Below are 16,176 nucleotides of genomic sequence, written 5' to 3'. Positions count from 1 at the left end.
ATCTGAACGCGGAAGGGTGGGAGACGGAGCAGAGGGGAGGGGTTTCTTTTTGGTTTCTAGCTGGCAAGCAAACCCCGCAGCGATCCTGCCTCTTTTGGCTTAGAGATGTTGAAAACGACAAGCAAAGTTTTGTCTTTGTTCCCTGCTTTTCATAAAACCAAAATCTAAAGCCTGTAACTCCCTCTTGTCCCAAGGGAGAGTGTGTAAAAGGGAGGGAAAAGAAGCTGTGTGGGTGAGGGGTGGCAGAGCAGATCCGGGGGACAGCGGAGGAAAGGAGCAAGCCAGTCTCTCTTAGGAGGGCGTGGATACCGGTGCAAGCTCGAACAGGTCCAGCCTTCTGGAGACCTGTGCCAACAGCAGGAGGGGACAGACGGAATCTCTGTGGGCAGACCAGGGTGTGGATCAGCGGAGAGCGTCCAACTAGAAACTCCCCCTGGATCCACCCAGAGGCTGTGGACCTTGTTGGTCCCCTTTGCCTCTGTGAGACCGCTTAAGGAGAAGTTTTCCCAAGGGAAGGTACCCGACAGACCGGACGTCAGAGGAGGCTCAGGTGAGTATATCTGCGCGTGCCTTGCTAGGAATGGGGCTCTCTCAATCTGTCCTTTCGTCAACTCATTGAGCGAGGTGGAGGAAAATCAAGGGCTTGCTCCTGGGAAAAGAGCAACTCTTATGAAAGGGAAATGGTGCACAATCCAGGACTCCATCCTTGCCCAAAATGGGAGTGGCTCGAGGTCCCTTCCCTAACCTGAGGAGAGGCGCCGCCTTTCCTAGCACCTCCGATGCTGGTGGTTAGGGCTGGATTTTTGACACATCCAGGTCACTGGATGTAGTAAACATTTTCCAGGACCCCCGCACGCTTAAGCTCTCAACCTTCCGTAGCCTGACCTGTTTCTTTCTACATAGCTACCGCCCCCTTCCTTACCCTCTGGAGAGGATGCATGCCCTCCTGTAGATAGTAGGCATCTGGGAGGCGAAAGCGGAGGGTGTGTGTGGGGGGAGTTCTACACGTCTCTCCAATGTCCACCTCCAGCTCTTTGAGGTCCTGATTCTCTCACCCTGGCCCTAAAGCCCCTATCTAGCCGCTAGTCTCTAGAGATAATTCTTGGTTGCAGTGGCGTTCCCTAAATGCCTCCAGCCTGGGATGAGCGATCTGTGAACCGCCGGCTTAGGAAAAGATAGAGGCATAGAGCACTTCACCTCAACAGAACGCAGTGGGGGCGAGAGGGCAAGCCTGGAATGGGGGGGCGCTGGTTGCCATGGCTCCCTGGTAACCGAGCCGGGGGAGCTGGGGATGCCAGTCATGGACAGTCCCCTTTTCCTCTTTGTGTCTCCCCTTGTCCTCTTTCTCTGTCTCTGTCTTTCTCTCTCTTTTCCTCCCTTGAGTGAAAGTGTACATTGGGAGGGAGCAGGGAGCAAGTGATTAATTTGGAGAGCTGGGATTGGAGCCGAGAGGCTAGGGGAAAAAAACGTCGTTTTCTCCATCCCCACTCTCTTTGGCTGCTAAGAACCTCACTTTCTCAGCCAGGGGAAAGGCTGAGGAATTCCTCCGAAAAATCTGGGGCGGGAGGAGCGGCAGCATCACGGTCCAGGTACTGGAGCCCAAAGCCCCGAGAGGGAGCTGAGCGAGTGGTCTGAGGTATGGCGGAGAGGGTGGGCGCGAGTACAGATTAGCCACCAAGCACTAGCAGGTGTGCGTGGCACTGTGCACATGGGGCGGGGAGGTAGCCCCTAACTCAGCCTAGGGAGAAAGGCGATCAATACCGCCCCGCTGGCCAGAACTGCGAAAGAGTCTGCTAGTGGCAGCCAGCTGAAGGTGTGTGCACAAAAGCATGCTCCCGATGAAAGGCTAGGGGAAGGGGGAGATAGCGCGTGCGCGAAGGTGTAGGCACAGAGCTAGGTAACTCTTGCAGGTACTTCAAGGTGTCCACCTGGTTTGGAATTTTATCTCAACCTCCTCTGGGATGTGTGAATCAGAGTCATTTACATCATGCCTCAGTTTCCCTCTTTAAATAATAGGTATCAATACATCCCATTTTAAGTTGGAAGACTGGACTGAGATTATCCACGGCGGACAGTTTAACTGCCTTCTCTGATGAAAAACAATCATTCAAAAGTCAACTGTTCTAGATGGTATTACTGGTACATTTAAACCTCAAATTAATGAGATATGGTAGATTATCGTTTCTTGGAGGGCAGAATTCTGTGTTTTCTAATTTTAGAAAATAATATTTATAAAATGTATTAATAACCAGTTTAATTTGCAAATCTTGTTTATAGCAGATTGAATGAGAAAAACTGAGCAATTGTTAGATTGGCTGAGTCCAGTGTTGGGCAGAGGGCAGAAAGGGACCCCTGGAAAAAAACTGGTGACAAGAAAATCCAATTTCTTCCACAATTTTCCATCTAGGATTTGAGCTCTTCTCTCACTTGCTTGTGCTGTTGCTAGACTTGTCTCAGTTTTAGTCTCTTTGTGATGCACCTATCTATGGCTTTGACAATTTAATTTGGCTATAGGGTCTAATATATACCTGGATCTTCCATCTCAGGGTCTTCAGTGCTCCAATGGATTCACCTCTCCTAAGGCAAAGTGTCCTGCTGTCATTATTTGAATGCTCCAGAGTAACTGATATCTAATACATAAAGATAGATGGTGTTACTAGGTGGTTGCGGGTACTGGCTGTAGCATCTGACTAGAATCTTTTTCAGGAAATGCTTCTATCATAGAAGCAGAGGACTATGAAGATAAATATACATTTTGCGTTTAAACTTACAGAACTCTTCCTTCCTTGTTAGCACCTCATGGCTGTATCAGTTTTATTTATCTGGCATTGTACAACCCAAGTTCACATCATACACAATGTGTGCTATCTTTGTGTTAATGACCTCCTCCCAATTAGGCAACTCGTTTTAAATCAACTTTTAGAAAACATTTCCTTACTAAAATATGTGTATACTTTGGTAGATTTTAGACAACTAAGCCAGGTAGATACTAGTATCTCAAACATCTTTATTCATTTCCTATTGAAATATATTCCACAGAGAAATACATTATCTGTAAAGAATCCTGCCCTTTATATTTATTTCTAAAATATTTAAAGATAGGAGATAAGTCATCTCTAAAATTGCTTTATCAAAATAATTTAGCCTGGTTCATTTTTCTGAGGAAGTAAGGAAGAGCTGCCCTATTAGTTTTAACCGATAAAGGGAAACAAAGTAACACAGAGGAATTCATATCTGATAGGAAGAGATGACCCCCCCCCCCCAAAAAAATGCTAGGAGCATCCGTTCCAAGAGCGGAGTAGTGCTCCACAGTAAGCATTGCAGCACTCACCTCCACCATTTGTGTCATCTTTAAAAGGGACCTGGAGGAATTAGTGTGACAGCTTGTCTGCAATCCACGTGACCATTTACATATTGTCTCCCAGGAGCTCTGGCACTACAGGTTCTATTTATTGGAAATGATTTTGTCCCTTGATTGATGACAGCCAACACTATGATAGGATGTCATCTGCTCTGGAAACACAAATTTCACTTTTCACCATTTTCTCTTTTCCTTTACAAATCCGAGCAGCCATGCACTTGGAAAAAATGCTTATGACACCAGACAAAGGGCAGCAGCAGAAAACGTGACAGATTGGAGGGTGCTGTGCCCTGAATTTGGGGAACTAATTAACGTGTCCAGGTGTAATCAAGAGGATGAACTTGCCTTTCTACAGAACCTGTTTGCAGTGGCAAGCTACGTTTTCTGATTCAATCAGTGTTCCATGCTATTTTTCAAAGCAACTCTGAGAATACTGTATTTTCAATTATGAACATTTTGATTACAGCTCCATCCTAAGTAATTCAGTCTGAAGAGAATGCAATTATTATGGTGATTTACATACAATATGCTAAGTTAACACAGCTAATGAGTGAAAGCATAATATTCTTTCTCCTCTTTCCTGGAAAATACTGTGCTAAGCATTCTTTGAAAGAAAAGATTACCTTCTTCGCCAGCACTTGGAGCCTACCTACAAGTAGACTTGGCACTGAGCCATGTTCTCTGCTATTAAAGGGAAATCGCTCACATTTTGGAGATCACGTGTCTTCCCTCCCCCTTGGGAGGGACTGGAAACAATTCTCAATTTAATTAGATAGGGTGCTTCCTCTTTTCTGTATATATTTCTTAAAAGGAAGAGCCTTCGTTTTCTAATTCGGGGGGGCTGGTTTGCACTTTAAACATTACTAATTGCTACAGTTTATTGTATGTGTTGCAATCTTGTGGTAAGTTAATTATAGCTTTCTCATTAGCACCATGTAGAGAATAATGAATTAACACATGCCTTTGATCAAAAGAACATCTACATTTATCTTTGGAGAATGAAAGTGTTATTGTGTTACCAAAAGTCACTATAATTTTCCCACGAAAATCAAATTGAGTGAAATTCTCCAGCAGTATGTTAGGAAGCTTGTTGAATGAGTCAGATTGATCACAAACAAGAAAGAGTAGAGCTGTGGTTGCTTGGCAACCCAACATTATTCTGTAATTTCTTCTGGTATATTTATCCAGTATACTAGAAAATTCTGTTTTGTTAATGAATGTTTTTAGGGAGTGCACAAATAGATCATAACTAATTGAGATTTTTATGTATTGTAGATTCAAAATGATCCTACTTACCTTTTCATTGTGTTTAGATAATTAAAATATAAAAAAGTCTACTTTGTTTCCATATTTCACAGTTTTCCCTAAACAATGTCTGTTTATTTCCACACAAATTGTTCCCATCAAAAGAATATAAATTGTTTATTTCTTTTGAAAGTCAAATCAGTAGGACTATGTGTAGGTGTATTCATAAAAATAATTTCAATAAAAACCAAGCATAGAGCCCGTGGTAAAATGATTTGAGGTGAGATGAATTCTTCAAGTTATGATGTGAATTCATGGTTCATCAGTTGCACTGGCAATTGAGTAAGTTTAAGGTAGATATAGTCACCTCAAGTGACATTGGCAGATAGTGATGACAATAATAATAAATATATCAAATTTGGAAAATGCATCAATACATTCTGTGCTTTGACTTCGTCTTACCATATTTTCCTGTCTGGTGTTTGCTTGTATATTATTTTCTCAGTGGTTACAGAAATCTACATAACCGCTGACTCCCTTCTTGTAATCTCCTTCCCCCCAAGTCTCAGAACAACAATCACATTATTTTTTTCTACAGCCTATGATTTTTAGTGTGCATCACAATTCCATTCTCAGATTGTCAATTCTTTGAGGGCATGTGTTCCATTTTATGCACCTCATAAACCCTTATAGACCCTGGCATGGTAGAAAGCACATTGCTGTGCTGATGAAATTCAGTGGCTTTGTAGTTAGGCTACTGGGGTTCAGAATTGAAGTGGCCCTCTTATAGGTGTTGAAGCAAAGGCATTTTAACTTCAGATAGATTTCATCTGTAAAAATGGCTTACATGCCTAGTTTATGCTTATTACTGTGAACATTATGCGAGACACTTTTCCTAGAGCTCATAGCACTTATTAACTGATTAATAATTTTCAGCTTTTTGATTCATTTTTATCTTCTATATCATTTTAATGTGTGAAGAAACAAAGATAGATAAATGTGTGCTTGTGTAGCCTTTCACATGTGACCAAACATGACCTGTGAGTCATGATACTATCAAATTTTACTTATATTAATTATATGCACATATATGTATAGCTTCTTTGTCAAATCCTTCATAGATCCTCATTGGTGGTTCTTTTATTTATTTTTATTTTATTTAAATAACATTTTTTCATTTATTTTACATACTGACCACAGTTTCCCTCACCCTATCCCATCACCCCTGCCCTGTGTAGTGATATATTATTTGTATTTTGATAAATGAATCTTGCCTGAAGGCTAGAGGCAAAGCTAAAGTCTGTCTACCAAAGCCTGTGATTAAAGGTGTATGTCAGCACAGGTTTTGGTAGACAGAATCAGAAGGATCTCTGTGAGTTCAAGTCCACCCTGGGGTACACAAGATCAATGCAGAAACAAATTCAGGTGGTGGTGTTGGCTCACACCTTTAGTCCCATTTTAGAAAGTCACACCTTTAATCCCAGCACTAGAAGGAATATAAAATGGGAGGAGAGAAAGATTTAGTGTGTTTAGTTTGCAGTTGCCCAGCCTTGGTAGAGGTAAAACTTCTCTAGTGGCTTGTCTGTTTTTTGGGTTGGACCCCAATTTCTGTGTCTGGGTTTTTATTAGTCATGCTACAGCTCTTCACTTCTCATCTACCCCCTTTCCCTCCACTCATCCTCTGTCTACATTCAGAAAGGGGCTGGAGAGATGAGTCTATTGTTAAAGGCTAGACTCACAGCCAAAAATATGAGTAGTGGTTCTTAGTTGTAGCTGAAATGACAAGTACCTAGAGAGAGCTGTTTAAATTATTTCCCTGCCATGAGTGCTGTAGGTTTGCATAGGTCTTCTCTAAGGTCCTGCAGGCCTGAGTATTGACACAGTTGCTCCGCTGTCATGAAGTATGCTTGGAAACAAACAAACAAAAATTATCCAACCTGTGTGACTTTTCTTATTAAACTTTTTGGATCAAACAACACTTTATTCATTGAAAAAATATTAAATGCTCTTTTCATTTACTAAGTATAATATCATCTTTTCAACAAGCTATGTCTATGACGATGGTAGAAAAAAGCCATTATTGTTATTTTGGGGATGAATGGAGTAAGCCACAATGAATTTAAATGCTTCTACTTGGTTCATAGATTTAGGCTTAAACATCATGATGCCTGCATCTTTTGAAGTCTGAACACATATATGTTTTACCTTATGGCTTCAAATGAGGCAGGAAGAGTGATTAGCTTTATATAAACTTACTATACAGGTAAGTTTCAGCTTAAAAACTTCTTGTGCATTGTCAAATAAAAGGGCAAACTTATCTAGGATTCAAATAGACACCCTTTGGAGTGAATCTAAGCTTAATATGTGTTCTGTATGGCTGGTCTGAAAATTTTCTAGTTAAAATTTTGAATATATGTAAAAAGTAGAGATCCTAAGATTTCTATATGTCTTATTTTGGAAAAATTCATATATCTTGACATGAGATTGTGAGTGCTAAAGGATGCTATTGGTCTAAATTGAATGGCCGAATGGCACACTCCTTTGGGATATTTCTCTCTTTTTCTTCTGACATTTTCATATTTTAGAGGGTCAATTGAAGACATTTTAAATAAGGGTCTACATATTTTTTTTAACAGGGTTAAGGAAAATTAGCAAGTTTGTTAAATAGCCTTGAGAATGTTACTGGCCTTCACTGTAAGGTGGAAACATAAGTCACTAGAAGAGCTGAGTAGGACCTGTTGTTTTTGAGAGAGGCACATAACTACTGTCTAGTCATAAGACAGTGTCATCTCCCTGCTGCAGTAGATGCTGCTCCTTCTGCAGAGTAGTCAAATGGACCCACCATCTTAAACTATATGCAGAGTCAAGCCGTCTTAGAATACAGGCCTATATGCAGAGTCAAGCCGTCTTAGAATACAGCAGGCTGTAGGAGAGTCCACTGTAGATCAGGCTTGATAGGTTTGCAAAGACACTTAGTTCACTTTGGATGCTTCCAATTTATAAAATGTGAGCAATGAAAGAGGCAGCTTGAAAGGCCACAAACAAGTCTCATTAAATTTGTATTCGTGACCATCTTTAGCCCTTTTCATTTGTTATTCTTTCCTCCTCCATTTTTATCACCCTAGATGGATAGCTCATATCCACATATGGGTTTCAACTGTGCCCTCCAACCTTCAGAACAAATTGTCCATCCCCTGTTTTCCAAGACAAGGGCTGATGCAATAGGGAGGAGAATGTCAAGGACTGCTTCGAGGGAATCAGGTTTGCTCTTTGAGCAAAGGTCCTTCCCCAAGGAAAACTGCTGGATTATTGGGGACCATGGTACCTGCGCTTAGGAAGTGGAGGCTCAAGTAACAATGGCACTGCCACCATTGCCACCTAGACCTTTGGGTCTTTTCAGGGCATCCCTGTCTTTGACAAAGTCTTATACACATGGAAAGAATAAAGAAACCGATCAAGGGGACATTCGCTGGGCAATTTGTGTTTCTGAAGCTAAGGGAGCGGACATTCTCCATGATAACAAAATAGAAGTAGGTAAGAAAAATGCAACAATTTTTGGTGATGCTATTAGAGTTGATTGTGAAAAGAGTGTGCTACTGTGTTAGACCTTTGCTAAAGACTCTAAAATGTCAATATCCATTCATTATCATCTCTCTTGCATCTCAATGGGTCCAAAATAAATAATCTCATCAACAAATAAGGTTGGGAAGAAAATAAATGCTGACCTTTTTGAGGACTCTACCACTCAAAACAGCTTTCCCATTAATTCAGAAAATTACTCATGAAATGGCCATTTAAAATCTTAATATCTTGTATTATACAAGGCTGTATGCTTTTTAGAGAATGTTCTCATATCCTTGACTTTTACAACAATGTAGTTAATAGAAGAGGGGAAGTTGGTAGCCTGTTTAATATGATAAAAATAAATGGACTTAAAGTCAAATAGGTAAGGGAATAGGAATAAAAGCTCAGATAATGTCATTTGTAATGCAATTGAATGCTTACTCTATTGCCTTCATATTTCTTTATTTGATTCCTTCTTTGAAATCTATGAGAAAACATGCAAACAGTGGTGACTTTTTACCTTCTTCTCTTTTTTTTTTATTTTTTTTTTCAAATCAATAGACAACATGTGAGCTGCTAAGGGCTGTAATGAACCTAGGAAAATACTACAAATGTCACCATTTACATTTTCAGGGTTGAATTCAGTCCTGGTCAAAATAGAGAGCAGATTTTTATGAAGTTTCCTTAATTTCCGGTTATTTAGTTGTATGGTTTGGCAGCCAAGTGGGGTAAGTGAAAGTAACCAGTCATTTTAAGAAGGTTTATTTATTTAGCTGAGTGTGGTCACAAATATCCGCAAACCAAGCAAGTCTGAGGTATGGAGATTAGGAGTTCAAGATCTGCCTGAGCTTTATATGGAACTCCCCATCCATGAATTAAGCATTTATGGAATACTCACTTCATGCTAGCTGTCAGAGTAAAGATGAAACAGAAGCCACTCAGATAATTCCATCTATCACTGTCAAATGTTTACCTGGTGTTTCACAATCCCCATGTTAGTAACCTCAGGAAAGTACTTTTGTCACAATACCCCATTTTAAGTTGAGTAGCACAGATACAGAAGGGGCCTTGTTCAAAATGACACAAAATTGCTGGCAAGTGACAGTGACAGGACTCAAAGTCAGAAACATCTGCTTCTCTTTCCCAAGCTCTTCATTCCTACTCTGTGCTGCATTGAGTCCATTATCCTGTGTCAGCATCCTTTCTCAGACTTTTCAGTTCCCAAAATTTCATTCCCCAATGTTTCTATCAGTGCCCTCCTTAAATGCCAGCGCTTGTTTTCACTATAGACAAGCATTCTTCCTTGTGATCTATCCAAACTTACTTGTTATGTACCTAGTTATTCAAGGCAAACATGAGAAAGGGAGAAGAGTCTTTTAAAGTCATATAGAGCACATACCTAACCTAGTTGTGGTGTCATGTCAAAAGAAGCATTAAATCTTTCATGCAATGGCAACATAGTGAGGAATGACCACTGAAAGAGACATTTGCTGAGTGGAGACAACTATCTTAGTTACAGTTCTTTTGAGATTAAATGCCCTGACAATGTCAACTTAAGGAGGAAAGAGTTAATTGGGATCATGTTTAGGTATGTGGTGTGAAAGTTGAAAAGTCAGGAGCTTAAAACAGTGGGTCACAAAGAGCAATGAGGGCTGCTAATGCCTGCCTAGTTTTACTTTCTTTATGTGGTCCAGGATCCAATGCAGAGAATGGTGCAACCAGCCCATGGTGGGTAATGGGTCTTTCTACCTCAATTAATCAAAATAACCCCCACAAGCATGCACACAGGATTGTCTCCTATATGGTTCTGTATTTTTTCAAGTTGATGACATCATGGTTGTATTTATGTTTCCTAGTTCTTATGGCAGAAAATGAGTACCACTGTATGTAGAAGCCAACATTTGCTCTCTCACTAGATTTTGCTTACCATCTTTACCATTTCTGTGTTCCTGAAGAAGTGCTTTTGCTGGTCTATAACACCAATATGCATGTATTTCTCTCACATCTGAATATTATATATATTTATGTGTATATTATTTATATATATATAATATTGGATATATATCCAATGTATGTATAATATATATAGTAGCTATATGTATACATATATACAACTAAATTATGTGTTTGGCATTTTTGAATTAAGATAGTAATAGTTAAAGAGAACAGATTCCCTATCCCACTTCATTGTTGTTTAAAATGATCTAGAGCCTAGTGATAACACTGTTTATATTGGCACCTGTCAAGCACTGTAAAGCTGAAGTGGAAAGAAATGCAATTCTTTTTCAGGAGTTGGTAAAAATATACTTGGGGGTGGTTGGAACTTGGTTTGTAGTCAGAGTACTTAGAAGTTAAGTACAGATTTGTTAGTATTTTAGTGTGCACATACCAATAGCATTTTTTGGGGGTGGGGGTTCTTTCTTTTTTCTTTCTTTTTTTGTTTTAAGACAGGGTTTCTTTGTAGCTTTGGAGTCTATCCTGGAACTCCCTCTGTAGACCAAGCTGGCCTTGAACTCATAGAGATTTGCCTACCTCTGCCTCCCGCGTGCTGAGATGAAAGGCTGGATACCAGTGCCCGGGATATAGCATTCTTAAATGCTAATTGACTCCCACAGGCTCCTTTTTGTTGTGAAACTGATAGTGGTTGTTAAGAATGTCGTTGTTTCCTTTTTTGTGTTGACTAGAGATTCTATTTTCATCTACTGTATACACTGTTAGGTCTTTGCTTAACCCCTGTCTGCTCCTCTAGAGTACAGAGATAGTATATATTTGGTTTGTCATAAAGCATGTTTATCACTATGTTGTGAATATAAATATTTTCTTAACTTGCTGTATACAATGCATCTGGTATCACGAAATTCATACACTAGCTAAAAATGTGATGCTGTAAAGAATCCTTCAGAGATTGTAGCTTTGACTTGGCAACAAGCAGGGAAACAGAAATAATAACTTTACCATCTGCATCCTACAGCCTATACAGGCATGAATAATTAATTGGCTACTTGGAGTTATTTGTTATTGCTCTGTGATATGAGATGTGCTCTGTTTTCTGTGGAGATCACAGTAACGGATTAAAATAGAAACCAAACAAAACTTTTCAAAACTGACCTTGATCCCATTTTGCTTTACGACTTCTGGAAATTCCTCGAGGAGATAGCTGTCAAAGGGTCTCAACAGTCTAGCTTTTGTATATCTGCAAGTTTCTGCCTCTAGTTGATTTAGGCTGAATAGATTTTGTACAATTGATGTGCTTGAAGTTAAATTAAAGGACTAAGCGCTCAGGTGCACCTTAATATGTGCTTTTGTGAGTCAAGGTAAAATGAATTGGGTTTGACCTTAAATATCGCCCATTTAATAAAAGAAAATATGTGGTTGGTGGGGGCTACCATCAGAGAAAATGTCTTCCATTCATGTTTTAAAATTGATATGAATTGTTTAAATGGAAATTAACATATGTGCACAAAACCTTTTGAAAGTTATCTTGTAGTTTTCTGTTTCACCAGCTATAAATTGAGGATTTGAACAGCATCTACTGTCCCCTTCAGTGGCATTTGGAGGATTCATGAGCTAATATTTGTAGAGTGCTTTGAAGATAAAGGTGTCAGCTATTATTATTACTAATAAGCCATTTTTCTCCAGTGCAATTTTGGACAGCAGCTATTAAAAACCCATTACTGTATTTAACAGTAAAACAATCTGCTACAGCCTAGTATTTACTGCCTCAATTAAGCACACTTCCCACTCCTTTTGCCCCTCCAAATAAAGAGCTGGTGAGAAGGGATATAAAGGTGTGTCCTGTCTTTTCCCAAGCTCATCTAAGTACTGAACTTGCATCGTTTGCCTGTCTCTGGAGAAAGCTGGGATCTATACTCCATGAGAAACAAGTTGGGCTGCACCTTTGTTTTTGTGGTTTATGAAAGACATGGATCATTAACTTCTGGACTTTTTCCCATCTGCATGTATATTGCAGTTTATTATCTTTGAAGGTTGAATTCAGCTATCTTTTTCATTGCTTGGCATTGATACCAAGAATGAAATTGACTCACATTGGGGGTTGTAGATGTGTGTATGCATGAGAGAGAATTGTGCAATATTTAGAACTTAGTACTATGACTTAAGTTGAAAACTGAAATAATTATATATCTACTTGCAGTTCACAAATATTAATAAATAAAATTGAAGGTCTTGAATTATATAGACTAATTTCATAAATGAGTAAGTTACTATGACTAACATATGGCATTAAATCCCAAGTGAAGTTTATTTCAATCTCTGTAGATGTCCTAAAATACAGAATGATATTGAGTAGTGTTACAACTCACATATTTCCAAAATAATGCTCACTTTAAAAAAAGTTACTTTCTTACAACAAATAAGAATAAAAATAAACATAAATCAGTGCCTGTGTTGATACCTGCCCAGGACCATCAGTGGTAGCTACCTCTACATTTTTCAGCAATCGTGAAATTTGAATGGAAGACCTTCATTGTAACACAAATGTAGTTTTCTCAGGGAAAAAAATCATTACTTTATAGCACAGATTTTATTATAGAAAGCCCTTCCTCAATCATTATTGCTTTTATTTTAGAATGATTCGAATGAACACAACCATCTGTTTGACTTTAGTAGATAACAGGTCAGGGCGATGAGGGGAGTCTTACAGGATTATTCACAGAAGAAAGAGCTTATAGTCAATGTCTTTCTATCAAGCAAGAGACCTTTAAAGTGATAGGTGTGATAACTCAAAAACCATAAGGCTAATGATCCTGAAGGTACAAAATAGTTCAAAATAAAGAAAATATATTGTGGTACATTACCTCTTGGAGTGCTGCTCATTCATCTGAAAGGCCGGTGGAATAACTCTTTCCCAGTACTCTAGCCGCTTAATAAGACTAAGCCCCCAACGGTACACAAAACCTTTTCAAATGGTTCATTTTAGATTAGTGCATTAATAAGTATCCAAAAAAGCTGCTATTGTTCACAGACAGGGCTTTGCATTGTCCTTACAGGTGAACTGTGGCACATGTTTTAAAATTGATATCGCACCGGGAGACTGTATATATACTGTTCCTATTTGATTGACTTCTGAAATCAGACTTACTCTATTTTCATCTTTGTCTTTGTTGAACTGCACATAATTTACCATATGACTTAAGGTATTTTAAATTCAGGAGATATTGCAATGTTTGGGGTTTGAAGCAAATGAGGTACGCAGAGATGAAGTATCTTTCTAATGAGCAATGTATTAGAAGAGGTAGCAGTACCACAGACAAAAGACAGACAGACAGCAAGACTGTACACAGACAGACAGACAGCAATATCAGCAAGACTGTGGCTCTGAGGAGAGGTCTCATGTTAGAATTGGAACTGTGGGCCCTTTCTTGTAGTTTTCATAGGCGTAGGGGTGGCAAGAATATTGAAATGCTTTCTTTTTTGGTCCTCAGTTGTCCATTAGTAGAGGTATCCAGTGACTGTTCAGTTAAAGTGATCAATAAAGACCTTTCATGCTTGGCCATTATCGAGGATTGGTGGGACATGGAAGACAAGAATCTAGGCAAACAAGCTTCCTTACTTATGCAAATGCAAATTTCTGTAAATATTGGAATTGATAAAGTTTAGCCACAATGTAGTAAGTTTACAAAGTTCCATGTCTCTGGCTAACAGATAGATACTTTGCATATATGATTCAGCTGTTTGTCTTTGAGAAGAAAAATTCCTGGGAGCTTATGTATAGTTTTATCAGTCAGGGTTCTCTATGGAAACAGAACTTAAATAAAATATTACACATACCCACAACACACACATATATTTACATAAAAACACAATATAATCCCATATACATACATACACACATATATAATTTATGAGAATGTCTTACATGCTGTGGTCCATCTAACCCAGCAATGATGGTAAACCAATGCAGGTTGCAAGAATCCAATAATTGTTCAGTTTACAAGGCTAGATGTGTCCGTTGATGTTCAGTATATACTAGAATCTTGAAGAAGTACGCTACAATGCCAGTGAAGAAAGGGACTTTCCAGCAAGAGCAAGAGCAAGCAGGCAAAGAGAGCAAGATTCCTTGTTCCATGTCCTTTATATAGGCTGCCATCAGAAGATATGATCCAGATTAAAGATGGATCCTCCCTTCTCAAAAAATATGGATAAAAATGTGTTTTCTTACTTCAAACAATTTAATTAAGAAATAACTCCCCAATTTCAGGTGTACCAGCTGCTTTAGTTTCTGTTCATTCCAGATGTAGTCAAGTTGAAAACCAAGAATTGTCATCATAATAGTTAAAAAGGGAGCTATTAAAAGAAGATTCTCACGCGTGGACGTTTAGCTGGTTATAAAGAAGTAAATGGACATTTTCTCATTTATCTGTTGATATATAGCAAACTACCCCATAATCCCAAACAGTATAAACATGAAATATCATGACACCATAGGTTGGAGCTTCAGGCAGAAGTCAGTTTAGTGACTTTTCTCTCATAGAACCATAGGTTCTATGGTGCTGATCAGGGATTGCCTGGATGGGCTGATAATCCAAGATGGCTTCATTCTGTTGTGGCAAGAAGGCCACATGAAGCCCACATGCCCTTTTGACTTTTCTTGTGACCATCAGGACTCTCTGCTGGACTTTTTATTGAGCTCGGTGTTCTTTCCATAGAGGTGTAGGACCTAAGAACCCAATCTGGAATCTCAACTATTTTCCTAAAGACTAGTTTTGAAAAAAATCAAGATTCTGTGAAAGTGTAAGATTCCTGTTGATAGGTTCTAGTAGAAGAATAGGGAGGAATAAAAACAAAATAGAAACGCTTGTTATCAAAATCACCAAATCAGCAGTTATATCCCAAAGGTAGATCTCTCCATCACCAGTTCCTCAAAATTTGACTAGCATAAAACCATCATATTTGAGAATAGCAACATGACAATAATCTTTTTTGTTTAAGGCATCAATTGGAGAATTTTTTAAATCATTCCATATATTTTATTTTCTAAAAAATTGTTTTTATTGAGCTATATGTTTTTCTCTGCTCCCCTCCCTTCCTTTCCTACCTCTCCCATGATCCCCATATTCCCAATTTACTCAGAAGATCTTGTCTTTTACTATTTTCCATGTAGAGTAGATCTATGTTTGTCTCTCTTAGGGTCTTCTTTGTTGTCTAGGTTCTCTGGGATTGTAAATTGAAGACAGGTTTTACTTTGCTTTATGTCTAAAAGCCCATTATGAGTGAGTACATATTATATTTGTCTTTCTGGGTCTGTGTTACCTCACGCAATATGATGTCTTCTAGATCCATTCACTGGTCTGCAAATTTTAAGATATCATTTTTTTCTGTTGTATAGTACTCCATCATGTAAATGTACCACATTTTTGCCTTATCCATTCTGCAGTTGAGGAGCATTTAGGTTGTTTGCAGGTTCTGGCTTGACAAATAATGCTGCTATGAACATAACTGAGCACATGTCCTTGTGGTATGATTGAGCATCTGGTGTAGGAGGTCCTTCTTTCTATGTGTTGCTTGTATCAATTAATAAATAAAGAAACTGCCTTGGTCGGTTAGGCACAGAACTTAGTAAGCAGAGAAAACATAACTGAATTCTGGGAGGAAGAAACCAGAGTCAGAGAGAAGTCATGGATTCTCTGCCTAAGATGGATGCTGGTTAGAATCTCCAGTAAGCCACTGCCATGTGGTGATACACAGATTAATGGAGATGGGTTAAACTAATATGTAGAAGTTAAACAATAAGAAGTTAGAACTAATGGCCAGGCAGAATTTTAATTAATACAGTTTCTGTGTGATTATTTCTGATATAAGCTAGCTGGGCAGCTGGGAAAAACAAGTGGCCCCTCCTTTTACAAGCATCCTTTGGGTATATGCTGGGTGTTGAGGTAGGTTGTTTCCTAATTTTCTGAGAAATCATCATACTGTTATCTAAAGCAGCTGTACGAGTTTGCACTCCTACCAGTAAAGGAAGAGTGTTCTTTTTACCCTGCATCCTC

The 16,176-nt window shown here is 38.9% G+C and overlaps 1 protein-coding gene across 8 annotated transcripts in view; it reads left to right on the top strand.

Annotated features, from left to right (window-relative positions):
* The first annotated feature begins 259 nt into the window (after positions 1-259).
* Positions 260-16,176, top strand: part of Chl1 (cell adhesion molecule L1 like) — a 218,045-nt gene continuing 202,128 nt past the window's right edge. For 5 of the 8 annotated variants that reach the window (XM_057769448.1, XM_057769457.1, XM_057769390.1 and 2 more), the window contains exon 1: positions 260-550. The gene's annotated coding sequence lies outside the window, so the exon portion shown is untranslated. Of the gene's footprint in view, positions 551-1,483; positions 1,637-16,176 lie in introns of those variants that run through there. The other 3 variants (XM_057769401.1, XM_057769430.1, XM_057769421.1) reach the window with 3 other exon arrangements.

This window comes from Chionomys nivalis, chromosome 1 (genome assembly GCF_950005125.1).
Source record: "Chionomys nivalis chromosome 1, mChiNiv1.1, whole genome shotgun sequence".
NCBI classification, from domain to species: domain Eukaryota; kingdom Metazoa; phylum Chordata; class Mammalia; order Rodentia; family Cricetidae; genus Chionomys; species Chionomys nivalis.
The sequence above is the reverse complement of the archived record's forward strand: the minus strand, read 5'-3'. Positions and strand labels throughout refer to the sequence as shown.